The following is a 15,388-nucleotide window of genomic DNA, read 5'->3' on the forward strand; positions in this document are numbered from 1 at the left end:
CAACAAAAGAAGCCACCGCAGTGAGAAGCCCGCACGCCACTACGAAGGGTACCCCCTCTCGCCGCGACTAGAGAAAGGCCGTGCACAGCAACGAAGACCCAACACAACCAAAAATAAATTTATTTTTTTTAAAAAAGAAAACTGACGTTGAAACACTAAAATCCCCCAACATAGTAAACTTAGCTGTTTGAAACCTATCTCACCTAAAAAGCATTTTATGCTTGTAGAAAATGACTTTTTTGAATCATGTAACATTCTTATTCAGGTGTCTGCAAAAGGTTAACATAATCCTCAGGACATAGAGAAGACGGGTTAATTCTTTTAATCTAAGAGTCCCCGCTCTTGGAATTTATTACATAGTAAGCACTGGAAATGTAATGTGAATATATGTTGAGGGAAGGAGGGGTTAAATGATTTTCTGGTCTTAAAAAAATGATTATTTTACAAAAGTGAAAACGTGGGAAATTAAAAGAATGAAATTATCTGTTTCTCTTTATACATTAGTCCCAAAGAACAGTTTATTTGCTGATAACTATCAGATTTTGTTTTGGCTTTATGACAAAATGTCATTTAGTTCCTATCTGTGCCTTACTTTTTCTCTAAGAAAGCAAAGGAGAAACAACAATCTTTTAGAGGAACAATGAAAATAATTTAAATACTATGATATGATATACTTGGAGAGAAAAGACTTACAGTCATTTCTATACAGTCATATTCATTTATATTTATAACAAAGATGGTAGAAGCTGATCTATCTCTGATCTCTGTCTGGAAGAATTTTCCGTGGCTTAAGATTCCCCTTCCAGGGCAGCACTCCCGCCCAGTCATCCTTGCCCTTCCTTCTTTCCGTGTGTACCGATTCTTCCACAGCAAGTGCTTCAAAGACACACCACTTGAGAAATACATTTTTAGTTTCGGGTGTGGTTTCTGTCCGAAGTTCAGCTGAAAACACTACATTTTACACGGGTTGGGGAGGCACCATTTCTTTAAGTGGCCCAAGTTCTTGCTTCAGCTTTTGCCTATAATTATTTATATAAAATGACCCTAAAGAAGAATGGTTCCCATGTCCTCCAAGTCCCCACTCTATGTCTTTGTCAGTGGTCACGGCTCATCATTCCTGATGGAAAGACATTTCTGGCTCTGAGGTCTCATCTGCCCAGATGAAGAAGCAGTTAAAGAAAAGACTAGGTTGGGGGCTTCCCTGGTGGCACAGTGGTTGACGGTCCGCCTGCCGATGCAGAGGACACGGGTTCATGCCCCGGTCCGGGAAGATCCCACATGCCGCGGAGCGGCTGGGCCCATGAGCCATGGCCGCTGAGCCTGCGCTCCGCAATGGGAGAGGCCACAGCAGTGAGAGGCCGGCGTACCGCAAAAAAAAAAAAGGAAAGACTAGGTTTATCATGTCTTCCTCCCTCCCTCGCCTTCTCAACACACACAGACACACACACACACACACACACACACACACACACACACACACGGCGTTGAAATCCAGCCTTTGTTTCAAGACCTAATTCAGACGCTCAGCACTCTGTGAAGCCTCCCTTCCCTGAAAGCCCAAATCTGAATAATCTTACTCATCACCCCTGTCGCAGCACCCGACTCTGCCCCTCCCAAAGTGATTGGAGAGAGGAAAATCCCAGCGAGCAGTGAATGCAGACCACCCATCCCTGCATCCCTAACAGACCTGAGCACACCTTGGCACACAACCACCTTTTCACACACAGGATTCATTCAGTGAGTTCGAAACTTAAATAGAACATAAAACCTTTTTACGTAACAGCAACTTCTCAGTTAGAAAACAGTCTGACCAGGCTGTGGACACCTTCTCTTCCCCCCACAGGACACGGATATTGTAGAAGGTACAAGAACATTTGTCCTTCCACACCTTCTGAGGGTTCCAAGTATATCCCTTTTCCCCTCCGAGATGCTGAGGGGAGCAGGCTGAGCACGAGGGGAAGACGACACGAGGGGACAGGGGTGCCTGCGATGGGCTGCCCTCTGCCGAGACTCAGCAAGTAGGGCTGACGTCAACTCTCAGAAGTGGCAGCTCACGCAAGGCCCCCCACCCCACTGCAAGGCAGCAATGGCCGGGAATGAGTGACGCCGTGGGTAAGAAGCAACTGGAGGAAGTCTGGGAAAGGGAAAGACATGGGTGAAAGAGAAAATTCCAGAAGACTCGAGGTTACACAAAGAACACCCAGAGTACCTGCACGAAATACGCGAGCCTCTTTGCCTTTATAACACGCAGGCCCATTGACAGGGCCATTACAAGCCAGGATTAAAAAAAATGAGACTTCCCCCCCTCCATTTATCGAATAGTAAAATCTCCCCTTTCCTTCTGATCCCCTTATCTACTTAAGTTTTTTTTTTTTCCTATGATAGCACTAGAGATCATAAAAAAAATCTGGTATCACAGATGGCAAATCTAAAAGGTACAAATTGACACACAGGGAAATTCCCCAATTGCTCTGATTAGAGTGTGTATGTGTAATTCCCTCACTCTGGAGACTAGAAATTCAGCTCCCATTTTTCAAAGCTTATAAAGACAGCATAATGCTGTCTAAATAGGCACAGAGGTGTTTATTTGAGTCTTTCCATTTCTTCATAGGAATAATGTAACTCCTGCTCTCAGAGCAGTTACTCTGAAAAGGGGTCAATAAACACAGAAAATTCAAGAAACCTTGACCCCTGTGATCCTCAAAAGCCACATAGGATGCCTCCCTAAAAGAGCGTTTGTCAACTTCTCCCTGCAGACCAGAGGAACGCTCAGTGGACTCAGTTTGTACCGGTGCCAACGTGTGCATCAACCAAACGGAAATGATGCTATTCAGGAAACGGTGAGTTCCTAGGTAGCCCTGGCACTCCAAGTCCATCTGCCACTTTGAAAATAGATGTAAACGTGAACAGTGATCAAGTGATAGGATTATAAGGCAACACTCCAACCCTTCACAGAATGCCAGGGCAGGCCGTTCACAAACAACCCATACAGCAAAACACTCAAATGGAAAAGGAGAGGAAATACACACAGTGTAGAATTCAAGCATCAGAAAATCCCCAAACTCTACTGCTGGGTCTATAAAACCCTTTTTTAAAAAAAAAAAAAACAAACACAAACGGTTTCCTTTCCCACATTGACTTATACACATCATAAACATTTAACATCTACTTCTAAGGAAAATACAATGAACTAGTCTCTCCACGCCTGCCTCTACCTGACCAAACTACTATGAGATTGAAGCAGCTCTCATCAGAACCATGTTTATGGTCCTTTTCTGAACGGCTTAGGCCCACACGTGAGAAGCCCGGGCATGCGTTTATTCTGCGCCTAGCTGCTCAACAAATATTCACTGAACGCCCACTACAGGACAAACAGTATTTTAGGTGTTGTGGATTCACCAGGAATAATGATGATGATGATGTTATCCCTGCTTCCATGGAGCTTACAGTCTAACTGAGGAGACGGCTGATTAACAAATGCATGTATAATATGTAAGGCGCTTAAAAGAAAAAGAAAGTAGTCTAGAGGATGAGAGGGGTGGGGTGGGTGTTATTTAATATAGGCCAGGGAAGGCTGCTTTAAAGAGGCAACATGGAGAAGACCTACTTAAGGAAGCTTAAGAGAAGCTTAAGAAAGAATTACAGATCGCTGCCTCCTTACCTATATACTAATATTTGAGTACAGAGGTGGACTATTTTTAAGAAGTTAAATTTCAAAAGTGGTTCATTTTATTTTCAAGAAGACCAACGAGTATGGATCCTAAATTTAAGTGACTAAAACTCTATTCTCAGAAAGCACTCAAACACCTTTCAATTGTCACATGGTCCCTGGGAGGGTCCTCTGTAAAGGGTAACGGGATGGTGACAGACATAATAATTCTTTTTTTGTTTTTTTTAACCACAAGACTGTGCTCAATGTTTTAAAAGCACTTGTAAACTGAAGTTGTACCAAATCACTGACGCTTAGAAGCCAAACGGGAAAACGAAGGTCCAGTCGGCCTCATCTAGGCTGATACTTGAAGCAATGTTAGACACCCAGAAGAATGACCAGAGCTCACTAAACTCAACTTTCTCGTGTTACTCAGGATAAAATGGGTCCCCAGGGCTTTAGGGGGCCCCAGGTTATACAGGCAACTGCAGCATCATGGGTAAAACCCAGGTCTCCCGACTCCTAGGTCAGTCTTCTTGCCACTCCTCTCTGCATTAAGATACCGCACCTTAGAGCCAATCTGAGACACTTTCAGGACCAAAGTCCATCTGCTAGAAAGATGGTGGCAGATTTGAAAGGTGGTTAATGGAGCAAACAGAGGAGAACTACACGGGTAGTGAGTCTAGGGCACAGTGTGCAAGGGCTGCTGAGGATGGACACCACTAATTCCAATGGCTGCCACGATTATTACTCAAATGTTCTTCTACCCACTATCATACCCCATCTACGTGTAAGCACACAACCTTTGAAAATCTCCTGCCTTCCCGATTAAAATGGCACCGCTTTGGGGTACCCAGGACACCAAAGTAAGAGGAGACTGTGAATTCAGTGTTGTAAAAACGCACCAAGATTACAAAAGGTTACTAATTTCAAAAGTTACTAAGAAAACTGGAACCTCCCCCACCTCCCCAAGTGAACGCAATTTAGGAGAAAAAGTTTCTAGGAGTTCAAAAGAATCTAGCATTTTCTTCCTCTCTCTCAACCCACTCCATTTAAAGAAAGATTTTTAAATGACTCCAAGTTGGCCATGTGGCATCTTAAGGTTTACACTTTGGAACGTCTTTAAAAACCTCACTTCATGTTTGAGATCTGACAGGGTTATCACATAAGCAGTTCAAAGCTATGGTTTAAAGAAAAAAAAAAAACACCAAATTCAAAACAAAAGCTATCTTGATTATAGTAACTGCAGTGTTCTTTTAAATGTAACCTGAAACCTAAAGCACTTTTCCATAAGACGCTTGTTTCCTAGGATAAAAATGCTTTAAAAAACATTACCAGAAGTGCACTCTACCAGCTGTCTGACTGGGAAAATACTTTCAAGAAAAGCACACTGCTACTGTAGCACCCAGATCCAATAGGACCCACAAATTATTCCTCAATAGTGGTAGCAACCTTTAGAATATGAGATGTTTTTTAGTAAGATTAAAGTGTGTTACAAGAGGCTCTGCTCCTTCTGGGGAGCCCACACCAAGATGGCGACATCAGTAAACAAGTAGCATAGAGCAATATACAGACTCATAAACCAACACTTCATGGGGGTCAGTGACTTGCCCAAGGTTGCAGACTTACTTGACCATAGGACCAGGAATAGAATTTAGGTCAGTAATTCCAGGAGCTGTATACTTTCTACCAGAACCAATGTGATCATATGTACAAAATGAAAGCACATGAAAAAACCAGCATCTTCCACATCCATTTACTCTGAGGCACTGGGAGATTCTGAGTTCAATAAACTTATTTTAATATGACTGTTTAACCCTCAGGAAGTATGGAGAAATATGTGTATTTAATACAAATTTTTAGAAAACCAAGAAATAAAAACTCAGTGGAAATCTTTCTTTTCGATGCTTTTTCCCCAATATATGCCCTCATATTATTGCATTTTGCTCATTCAAAATAGCTCACATAACTGAAACATATGGTAGTATATGCCTGGAAAAGTTTCTTGACCAAATTATTAAGAAGCTGAAAACTTAATATAAAGTTATTTTTATATATATACACACACATATACATACATATATGTATATTATATATATAAATACATATTTGCATATATAATACATATACACACAATATATATTGTATCTATATATATATTATATATTTAAAATATGTATTTATACACACACACACACACACAAAAAACCAAGTCGAAGTTGGCTCTTCATTTTCTAAAATTTGAAGGTAATATGTTCATAGGCCAGCCTGGGTTTCCTGTAGTTTTACTCTTTCCTGGTCAAAACTCTTCTAAACTTTTTTTCTTTTATGATACAGTCTAGCAATGAGGTAAAACCTCCAGAAAGCAGCAGAGCTGGGCAAACCCGTAAGTTTTGTGCTGGATGAGCTTCTCGAAGCCTATAGCGTGCCTTCCCTTCAATTACTGGATCCTAAACCTCCTCATGAAAGGTGACCAGCAGCTGACACACAAAAACTACTAATCTCAAAATCCCAACCCAGTAGCCTGATAAAAAGCAATAAATCAGCCAACTTTAAGCAAGAGAAGCACCGAACAGCTGACTGTACTCGCATACCTCAGATTTTTGAAAGCCAGAAAAACATTTCATTCCAATCAAAAACTTCACATAAATAAAATAATTGCAGGGTGCAAATCCTGGTTGGGAAACCTTAGCCCGGAAGAGTTTACCTCCTACCCACAACCTAAAAGAACTGCCAGAGCCCAGTTTAAAGAGGCTGCTCTGAACCTGATACTATTAACCGCACCAGGAGAAAAGGGCGTGACCGCACCAGGAGAAAAGGGCGTTCCTACACTGGAAGAGTCACTGTCTCCACACTTGATACATAAGAAGATAATGAGCAGTGCCCCACAGAAGCTGAGAGAAAGTCAAGTTCATGGTAAACAAAAACAGAACCTCTCCCCTTAAAAAAAAAATGAAATTAATTGGAGGATCACCTAGAGCTAATGCTAATACCACTTCAGCACCCTGGCTCCTGTATCCAATGATTCACAAATCGTTACAAGGCAAGTCGCTGCAGAAGCAAATCTTGTTAACTTACAACATTCACTGTGCACGGTTCACAGGTAGCCCCAACCTGTCCTTCACCATGGAGACTTCCCAGAAGAAGCTGGAGCGCTCCTGGGCCCAGGCGTGTTCTTTCTTCCTTTCACAGGGAAGGGAGAAGTACCTAGCATAGGAACAGAACAAAAGAAAAAGAGAAAGGTGAATACATCGTCAAATCCCCCGTTGTCTCAACAAACAAAGTCCACGATCAATTAGACTGATGGATAATTCACCAAAGACCATTCTCCAGTATGCTTTGCTTAAAAAGGAAATGCAGTATTTTTGCTCTTGTCCCAGGAGACAGCACAGTGCAGCCAAGCCTCTCCCCCACCCCCATCCCCACCCCAAGTTGAAGCCAATTCTGGGAGACTTCAGATGGCAACCCAGCTGAGATGCAACACAGCCTCAAAATAAGCTACTTGAGTTTGCTCTCTTGCAAGGAGGAGGGAGCTAGAGCTATCACCTTCTGCCATTTTCATACCTCACTGGGCGGTTGGGAAGACCAGTAAGCTCACTCTGGCAAAGCACTCACAGTTCCCGAGAAGAAAGGCGCCACGTGAACACAAAGGATTATTAGTAGTCAGAAGCCTGTTACTGAGCTTGGAGCCAGAATATAAAAGCCAGCTTTGGCAAGGCACCCATAATCAACCATCCCTGGGGCACCCAAATGTCCAAATGTTTCTTCTTTCACCGAGGGGTCAAGGGAAGCAGAGGACTGGAAACAGAGGCATCTAGAATCTCAGGGAGAAGAAAAGTAAAGGCCTGGATTAGGAAGTGAACAGCAAAAGGAGATGAAAACTGGTGAGAGAGGCATGTGCAGGAACACGATGATTTGGTCCACACCCCTCCCTCGGATTGCTGTTCTGCAGTGTTGAGTGCACTGGACATTTGCAGGGCTGTGAAATTTTCCACTTGGCCATTTGCCATTTCCACCCACCGAAGTGGCACATTGAGGCCCTGATGGAAAAGGACTGGGTGATTTTTGTTTGTATGTTGCTTTTAAAGAAAAGACCTATTCATATCCTGATTAAGTTTACTCTCAATATCTCATTAATAATTTCCACACCTGGATTTCTTGATTTTTTTTTTTTTCCCCTCCTGTAAGACAGGGCCAGGAAAAACTTTTCCTGGGCCAATATTATCAAGGTATTTGCACTTGTGTACTTTTGAGAAGCATGCTTGAGGTATGGAAGCTTACCGGAGTGGCTTTGGGGATGACAAGAAACAGAATTTAAATGCTACGCTGGAATCTTGTTTGCTTCCCAAATAAATCATCCACAAGTACCAGTCATGTTTTTCTTTCAAAGTCATAAGCGTACATTGAACAAAAATGGGAATCCCAGAATTAGCACTGTGGGTATAGGAATATTTTCGATGGAAAAATGTGATCTCTTATCTCAAAAACAGGCAAGAATGAATAATATCAAATCTTAGATTTGGAACTGGCAGAAAACTGACAAGTAGACCTCAAAATAAAGAATTTTTTAAAATGCAGAGAAAAAATTAGGACGAAAGGGAGAAAGGTGTCTGCTATTAATACAATTAACCATGACTTTTATAGTGATTTCAGTTTATAAAGTGTTTTTTAATCGAGGTATAACTGACATAAAACATATTAGTTTCAAGTGTACAAACTGCTTTCTTTTTCATTCATTCACTGGACACATTTTTACTTGGTGCTTACTATATCCACCAGGTTCTATGTTCATAATGCTGAACAGAGGACTGTGCCTTTAAGAAGCTCATTGCTGCAAGAGGAACAGATATTAAAGAATCAGAGTATACTATTTTTAATATTTGCATAAAATTCGAAAAGCAGATAGGCATTAAGAAGGAAAAATAAACACTGTGATTTGCAATCACCCCATAATGGGGTAACGTCACTTAGAAGAAAGGTCTTTCTTACAAAAGTAACACTTCAACAGGGAAGTAAACGATGAGCAAGAGTTAACCAGTCATCAAGTTTCCGGGCAGAGGAAACAGTTCTGCATTATGTGCGCTGACTAGACCTGTACAATTAATTTCTGTTATTTCATCTTTTTCCCCTGACTTTTTTTTTTTCAATTGGGTCTTCTTGATCAAGAAATGAACAACAGAACTGTTCTCTATACCTTGAAATAAGAAATGATTCTTCTTTCCAACTACTGGGCCATCAGAGCAACAAACTAGTAATTTCTGCTAGAGGAACATTATTCAGTGCAGGCATTACACTTGATGTGACAGAAAAGGAAGACTCTAGCTTCCTAATTCATCAAAAATAACCGCATCATCACAATGAAATAAAACAAAGCTTCCTCTTAAAACCCTCCCCTAAAAGGGCTAAAAACAGATCATAATACACGTAAACTTCTAAAAACAGAAAACAAAACAAAAAAAAACCACTTCTTAGTACCTTCTATTAGGTTCCAAATTCGCTGGCTTCCTCTTGACTATTAGGATGTTTTTATTATTTCTCTCCTGGACCGAAATGGTATTTTTCCTCACTTTCTAGAGTGTCCTGTGCACCTTCGCTTTTGGTTCTTGGGTTGGTATCTATTTACCCAGGTAAGCAGCAAGATGCACAGAAATAAAAAGCGACGGAAATGTTGTGCTCATCTGAACTGTCTTCTTGTTCCCTACCATCCCAGAGCGGGTACAACTTAATTTTTCCACTAAGGAAAATCAGGAATTTGCTTTCTTCATCCTACAAAACGAAGGCATCCTCAGACAGGCTCATTCATGTTCTCCTGTGAATGGAGTAAGTTTGAAAGTCTGTTTGAAATGAATATGCCAAACTTCCATTTGAGCCTGTTTACATTTAAGACACCGGATAAAATGTAGTATCTCCTACATATTTGGTTCCTCAGATAACTACCAAAATATTAATAATTCTCCAAGTTCAAAGTCGTGAAATCCAAACCCTCACTTTGACTTAGGAGTTCTGACAAGCTTTAGCAAACTCAGGAAGAAAGAGCAAGAAGAAAAACTTTTTGAAGCCAAGTTGTCCAAAACCCTGCCATGAGACCTGGGAAATTATGCCAGGCTGACAGTTGCATCCTCCATCCAGAGATGAAAGTGACACAACGCCAATTTCTCCTTCCCCTGACTGCCCACAGCACTTACAGCCTTTAGCGAGCGTTCTGACCCGAGGTTCTTTTCAATTCAGCACTGTTAAATAAATCCAGTGAAGTATAAAAAGACAATGTAGGCCTTGAAAGGCTCCAAAAGTTTACAAGCTCCTTGATGAAAGAAACCTTGCCATGCCCTTCTTTTGCAGCGTCCTGGTAGTGTTGAGTAGAAGAGCCTGCACTTAAATTAAATGATCCATATCCCAAACCAGTTCTACGACTTAACCTTTATGCCAAAGGAAGCACTACTCTACAGCTATAATTTAAGCCCTTCTCACTTTTCTGCCCTCCAGGGACTTGGAGGTCCTACATGCCTATCATCCGAATGAAAGTCCTGCATGAACTCAAGAACAATTAAGTTATAACTTACCCTTCTCTCTCCTGTTCTTCCAATCCATTATATTTTTGGTCACTAATGGCTTTTGAGCAGTTGCCATCTCCTTTCAAGATTTACAAGCCCTCCCCCCATCACCAAGAGCCTTTATCCTCGATTCTCCTAGCTTTTCAAAAGCCACCATTAAGGAAACCCTCGTGGTACGTGGAGGAGAGATGTGGATGCTCTGAGGCAGTGTCTCTCAAACCTGAACCGTCATCAAAAACACCTGGAGGTCTTGTGAAACCATGTTGCTGGGTCCCACCCCCAGAATTTCTGATCTAGGAGGTCTGAGGCGAGGCCAAAGAACTTGCACTTTTAACAGGTTCCCAGGTGATGCTGAGGCTTCTGGTCCAGGGACCACACTTTGGGAACCACTGCTCTAAGTGTAAAGTCTTTCTGTCATATTACATGGCCAGACAGAGGCTAAGGATCTTGAGTATATTTAATCACTTTAAGATGGGTACATTAGAATAAACAGGTATCATTCCTTCCAAAGAAGTGACAAATGACCAAACAACCCAAAAAGCCCACACCACTTTATAATCTGTGAAAACTCTTTGGGGCTCTTAGTCTGTCTCCTACTGGCTCCAAGTCCTGTTGGGGTCAATTCTGCCCTCTGTCTCTCCTACAATCTTTTCACCCCCTCTACCAGAAACTTCTTTGCAGCCTAAAACGTAATCATTGCTATCCCTGAAAGATCTTCCCCAGACCCCAATACATTCCCAAATGGCTGTCACCGCTCCCCTGTTCACCATAAAACATGTTAAAGTGTAGTATAAATTCAACACAGTATCTCATCGGGTACCTCTTAAAACCCTTAGAGTTCGATTTCAACACTTTTTTTTTTTTGTAAACTTCCTTCTCTTTTAAAGGCCAGGAATGGCTCCCTGTCTTCTAAATGTAGTGGCCTTTTCCTAACTGACTCTCCTAGAATACTTGATAAGGTAGTTCCTTAAATTTTCTTTTTATTTAGTGACCTAGCATTTTTGCCTGGACAGCATCTTTCTGGAATGACCTCTCCCCCATTTTCTTTGTTATTTGGGCTGGGTTGACCTCATGCCTTGGGCCCAAAGATGGGCATATGCAAACTATTATATATAGGATGGATAAACAACAAGGTCCTACTGTACAGCACAGGGAACTATATTCAATATCGTGTGATAAACCGTAATGGAAAAGAATATAAAAAGAGCATGTACGTATAACTGAGTAACTTTGCCGTACAGCAGAAATCAACACAACATAATGAATCAATTATACTTCAATAAAATTTTAAAAATAAATAAAGATGGGCATATGATCTAGGCTTGGAGAATCAGAATACATATCCCTCTTGCCATGATGACAGGATGTAGGGATGGGCATGTAACCAGAGCCACACCAATCAAAGGCCTCTCTCAGACTGGCTGGAACTAAGAGGAATGAGATGCCCTCTCCATGGAAGCATGGTCTCCTCAGAGCTATTTTTACCACCTTGTGAGGAAAGCCCACATGAGGGTGAAGCTCTGCAGCAGGGAATGAGGCTGAAAGACAGAACGTCCGAGTCCTGATGACAGTGAGGTCCCTTGGATGCAGCCATGCCAAAAGTTACATTCATTCCTGTATTTTTTAGTTACATTGTGATAGACAAAATTCTAAAGTGGCTCCCAAGATTCCCTGTCCCCTGGTGCCCACACACCCTCTCCTAGTTATTCAATCAAACACAATCTGGGTGCTGCTGCTGCTGTGAAAGATTTTGCAGATAAAATTAACATCCCAAATCAATTGACCTTAAAACAGAAAGCCCAGCCTTGGTGGGCCTGACCTAATAAGGCGAGCCCTTCCAGGACAAGCTCTTCCAGGAATGAGATTCAAAACATGAAAGAACACATTTGGGGGTGGGAGGGGGGCATGGCTCTCACCAGGAGCTAAGAGTGGTGCCCATCCCATAGCCAGCAAAAGAAGAAGGGCCTCAGTCCTACAACCACAAGGAAGTAAATTCTGCCAATAACGGCAGGAGCCTGAAAAAGGACGGCAAGCCCCAGATGAGAATGCAGCCCAGCTAACACCTTGATTTCAGCCTTAGGAAACCCTGAGTGGAGAATCCAGCTAAGCCATGGCTAGACTTCTGACCTACAGAAATGGTGGTTTTAAATCACTATGTTTATGATAATCTGTTCTGCAGCAACAGAAAACTAATACATAAGTGATACAACAAATTCTTTTTTTGTTTGTTTAAGTCACTCTGAGTTTTACTTGTCTCTTGCAACCAAAATGTCCCAGTACTACTCTTGATTTCTGAAACAGCACTATTCTGACGTTCCTCACATCACTGACTGCTGTTCCTCTTGCTTGGGTTTTGTCCTTTCCTGTTATTCCTTCTAACCCTAGGATATGTACTCTCCAAGGTGACGTTCTCGACTCTCTTCTCCTTTTATAATAATTTCCTTGTACTGCATATGACTCTTAAATCTGTATCCTGGTTTCTCCCCCAGTAAGCTGCTGGATATATGCAGTATAAATAAATTATGTCTGTTTCAAAACTTCTATTTTTTTCCGCCAAACCAGTCCTCCTTTTATTTCTGATTCATGCTAATGGCACAGTTGTCTTCTCCTCTTTTCTCCCAGTGTCTACCAGTTGTCAAGTCCCATTAAGCATGCACTCTACACCCACGCTGCCATGCCGGCTCAGACTCTGTCCTCTCACGGCAGCCTGATAATGGTCTTCTTGCCTTCAATACTCTCCCTGCAAACCTCTGAGCCATCCCTGTTGGATCCTAAAGTAGATTATACAACTTCTCCATGCTACACCTTCACGGGTTCCTCCAGCTTGCTGAAAGTCTCCTAAAATCTGATGTTTAAGACCTTTACCATCTAGCCCCAACATGCTTTTCCAACTTCATTTCCCACTTCTCCCCTTATGCGTGTTGTACCAGCCAAACTGAGGTCATCTCTTCATCTCCAAGAGCTCACATTTCTACTCCGTATGTAAAAATTCAAGCTGTACCTACTAGGACCGGCTCAAGTCCTACCTTTTCCAATCACTCTTTCCGTCATCTTCCTGTGCTACAACTTTCTCAGTCAGAAGTACTTTTTTTTTTTCTTGGACGTGAACTCCTATAGTTTTTATTCCTTTTCCCGAGGATACTAATCATCTTATTCCTTATCCTCAAACAGGCACCATCTCTCCAGACTGTAGTGAACTCTGCAAAGGCAGGGTCTGTGTCTGTCTTCTCTTTGTTAAGTTCCACAGTGCTTCTGCAAAGGGCAACCCTTTGACGAATACTTGTTGATCACCTGACCGAGGATGTGGTATTTTCCTTTCTTCCCTCTGACGTGTCCTCAAGTCTCCTTACTCTGTGAGCTCCTTGCTGGTGGCTTGGAGAAAAATCATGACATGAGCCAATATGCAAACTGCTCAGTCACTGACGAAATGCTCTATAAGGGCCTTTTTTTTTTTTTTTTTTTTTTTTCCCCAACTCAGGCCCAAAGCTGACTCTTCGTATTTTCTTTCTGAGGGAGAAAAGAGCAGCCAAGGTTGCTGCCAACTGTAGAGTTCAGAAAAGATTTCTGTGGACCAGGAACGGCAACACAGTAAGACTTCAAGAGGAGCTAGAGGGAGTTGACCAGTGGGAGGAAGCCCAAACCTAGGGTATTCTGAAGAATATGACTTGTTCATCACATCATGCCATTCCTCTTCAATCAACAAATCAGTAACTTGTGCGATTTATCCACTGTAAAATCTGATTCCAAACTGGCAGTCCCTGAACGTCTAGCACGCACTTGGGACACTTCCTATTGATATTCACTGGTTTGTGCTTAGGTAATGAAAACTAAAAGGAGCATCTGCCGAAAGAACACATCATCAGAGATAAACATGCTAGAAAAAAAATCCTATGATGAAACGTTAAAATAAACATTAATTCATGTTGATCCATGCCACTGTTTCCTAGGATTAGCGCAGCTTATCACAAAAGGTAAGGCTTTATCCACACACGTATAGACGCGGCAGGTGTCTGTATTTGTATGCTGGTTATATCTCCTTACTGCTATAAAGCAAAGTTTGCTAAGAAACACAATTATGCACCCAGAGAAAAGTATGTCTGCATATCGAGAAGAAAAGGGAAAAAATAAACAAGATATACCTAATCTGCACTGAACAGCCATAGAATGACGTCTCCAGGAAATTAGGATTTTAAAGACCAAGATGGCTTGTGCTCCTAATTGACAATTTCTCCCTAGCCCTGTTTAATACCCTGCTTCCAAAGGGGGTTGCTAAAGCCCAAGAGAAGGCACTGTGGCTCAGGAGACAGAACAATCTGGATCAAGAAGCTTGGAGACCACACTGCGGCTCTACATCCCCTGGGTTACAAGTCCCTTTCAGGCTGCCAGGAGCCATCACACACCTTCTCCTGGGAGGAGAGTTTTATTCATGCCTGCTGGAGAAGGTCAGTGATTAGTCCGGGTGTTGCAGAAGTGCCTGGTAAAAATGGGGACGGTGGGGACTGAGCCTGTGCTTCATGCCTTGATCGCTTATAAAGCGTTTATAAATCATGAGCTCTAATGGTTCCTGAGTAGCCTCTGCGAGGAATCCCCTGGCTTTACATTTCATTCTGTGTCTACTCTACTTTTCTCTCCTTTTTATAACAAAATTAGTAAAAATCCTCAGAAAAAAATTTGAATATGTGCCTCTCATTCTCTTCTTGCCATAATATTAGGAGTTGTATGATAGTATCCACAAGTATTCTGTTGGGCCTGACTTTACAAAATACCAAATGGTAAGTCAAAGTATTATAAAATGACAAGACAGAATCCCCATATACTCTCCAGCCCAATGCTTTTGGACAGATACAGAATTCACCAAAGGTATTAAAAGCAGAACTTTGGAAGCATCCTATCAAAGCCATGACTTCCTTTTTACTTAATGAAATGTTTCTACGTAAAAGCATGGCTTCAACCAGGACCTTCAACCGTGCCTTAAAAGTTATAGTATCGGGCTTCCCTGGTGGTGCAGTGGTTGAGAGTCCGCCTGCCGATGCAGGGGACACAGGTTCGTTCCCTGGTCCGGGAAGATCCCACATGCCGCGGAGCGGCTGGGCCCATGAGCCATGGCCGCTGAGCCTGCGCGTCCGGGAGCCTGTGCTCTGCAACGGGAGAGGCCACGACAGTGAGAGGCCCGCATACCACCAAAAAA

The 15,388-nt window shown here is 42.2% G+C and overlaps 1 protein-coding gene across 3 annotated transcripts in view; it reads right to left on the reverse strand.

The window, feature by feature from the left end:
* The window catches only part of ATXN1 (ataxin 1), a 242,500-nt gene that overhangs the window by 143,179 nt on the left and 83,933 nt on the right, over positions 1–15,388 (reverse strand). For all 3 annotated transcript variants that reach the window (XM_024763757.1, XM_024763775.1, XM_024763765.1), the window contains exon 3: positions 6,728–6,856. The gene's annotated coding sequence lies outside the window, so the exon portion shown is untranslated. The remainder of the gene's footprint in view (positions 1–6,727; positions 6,857–15,388) is intronic.

This window comes from Neophocaena asiaeorientalis, unplaced genomic scaffold, assembly GCF_003031525.2.
Source record: "Neophocaena asiaeorientalis asiaeorientalis breed wild unplaced genomic scaffold, Neophocaena_asiaeorientalis_V1.1 scaffold427, whole genome shotgun sequence".
In the NCBI taxonomy this organism is placed as follows: domain Eukaryota; kingdom Metazoa; phylum Chordata; class Mammalia; order Artiodactyla; family Phocoenidae; genus Neophocaena; species Neophocaena asiaeorientalis.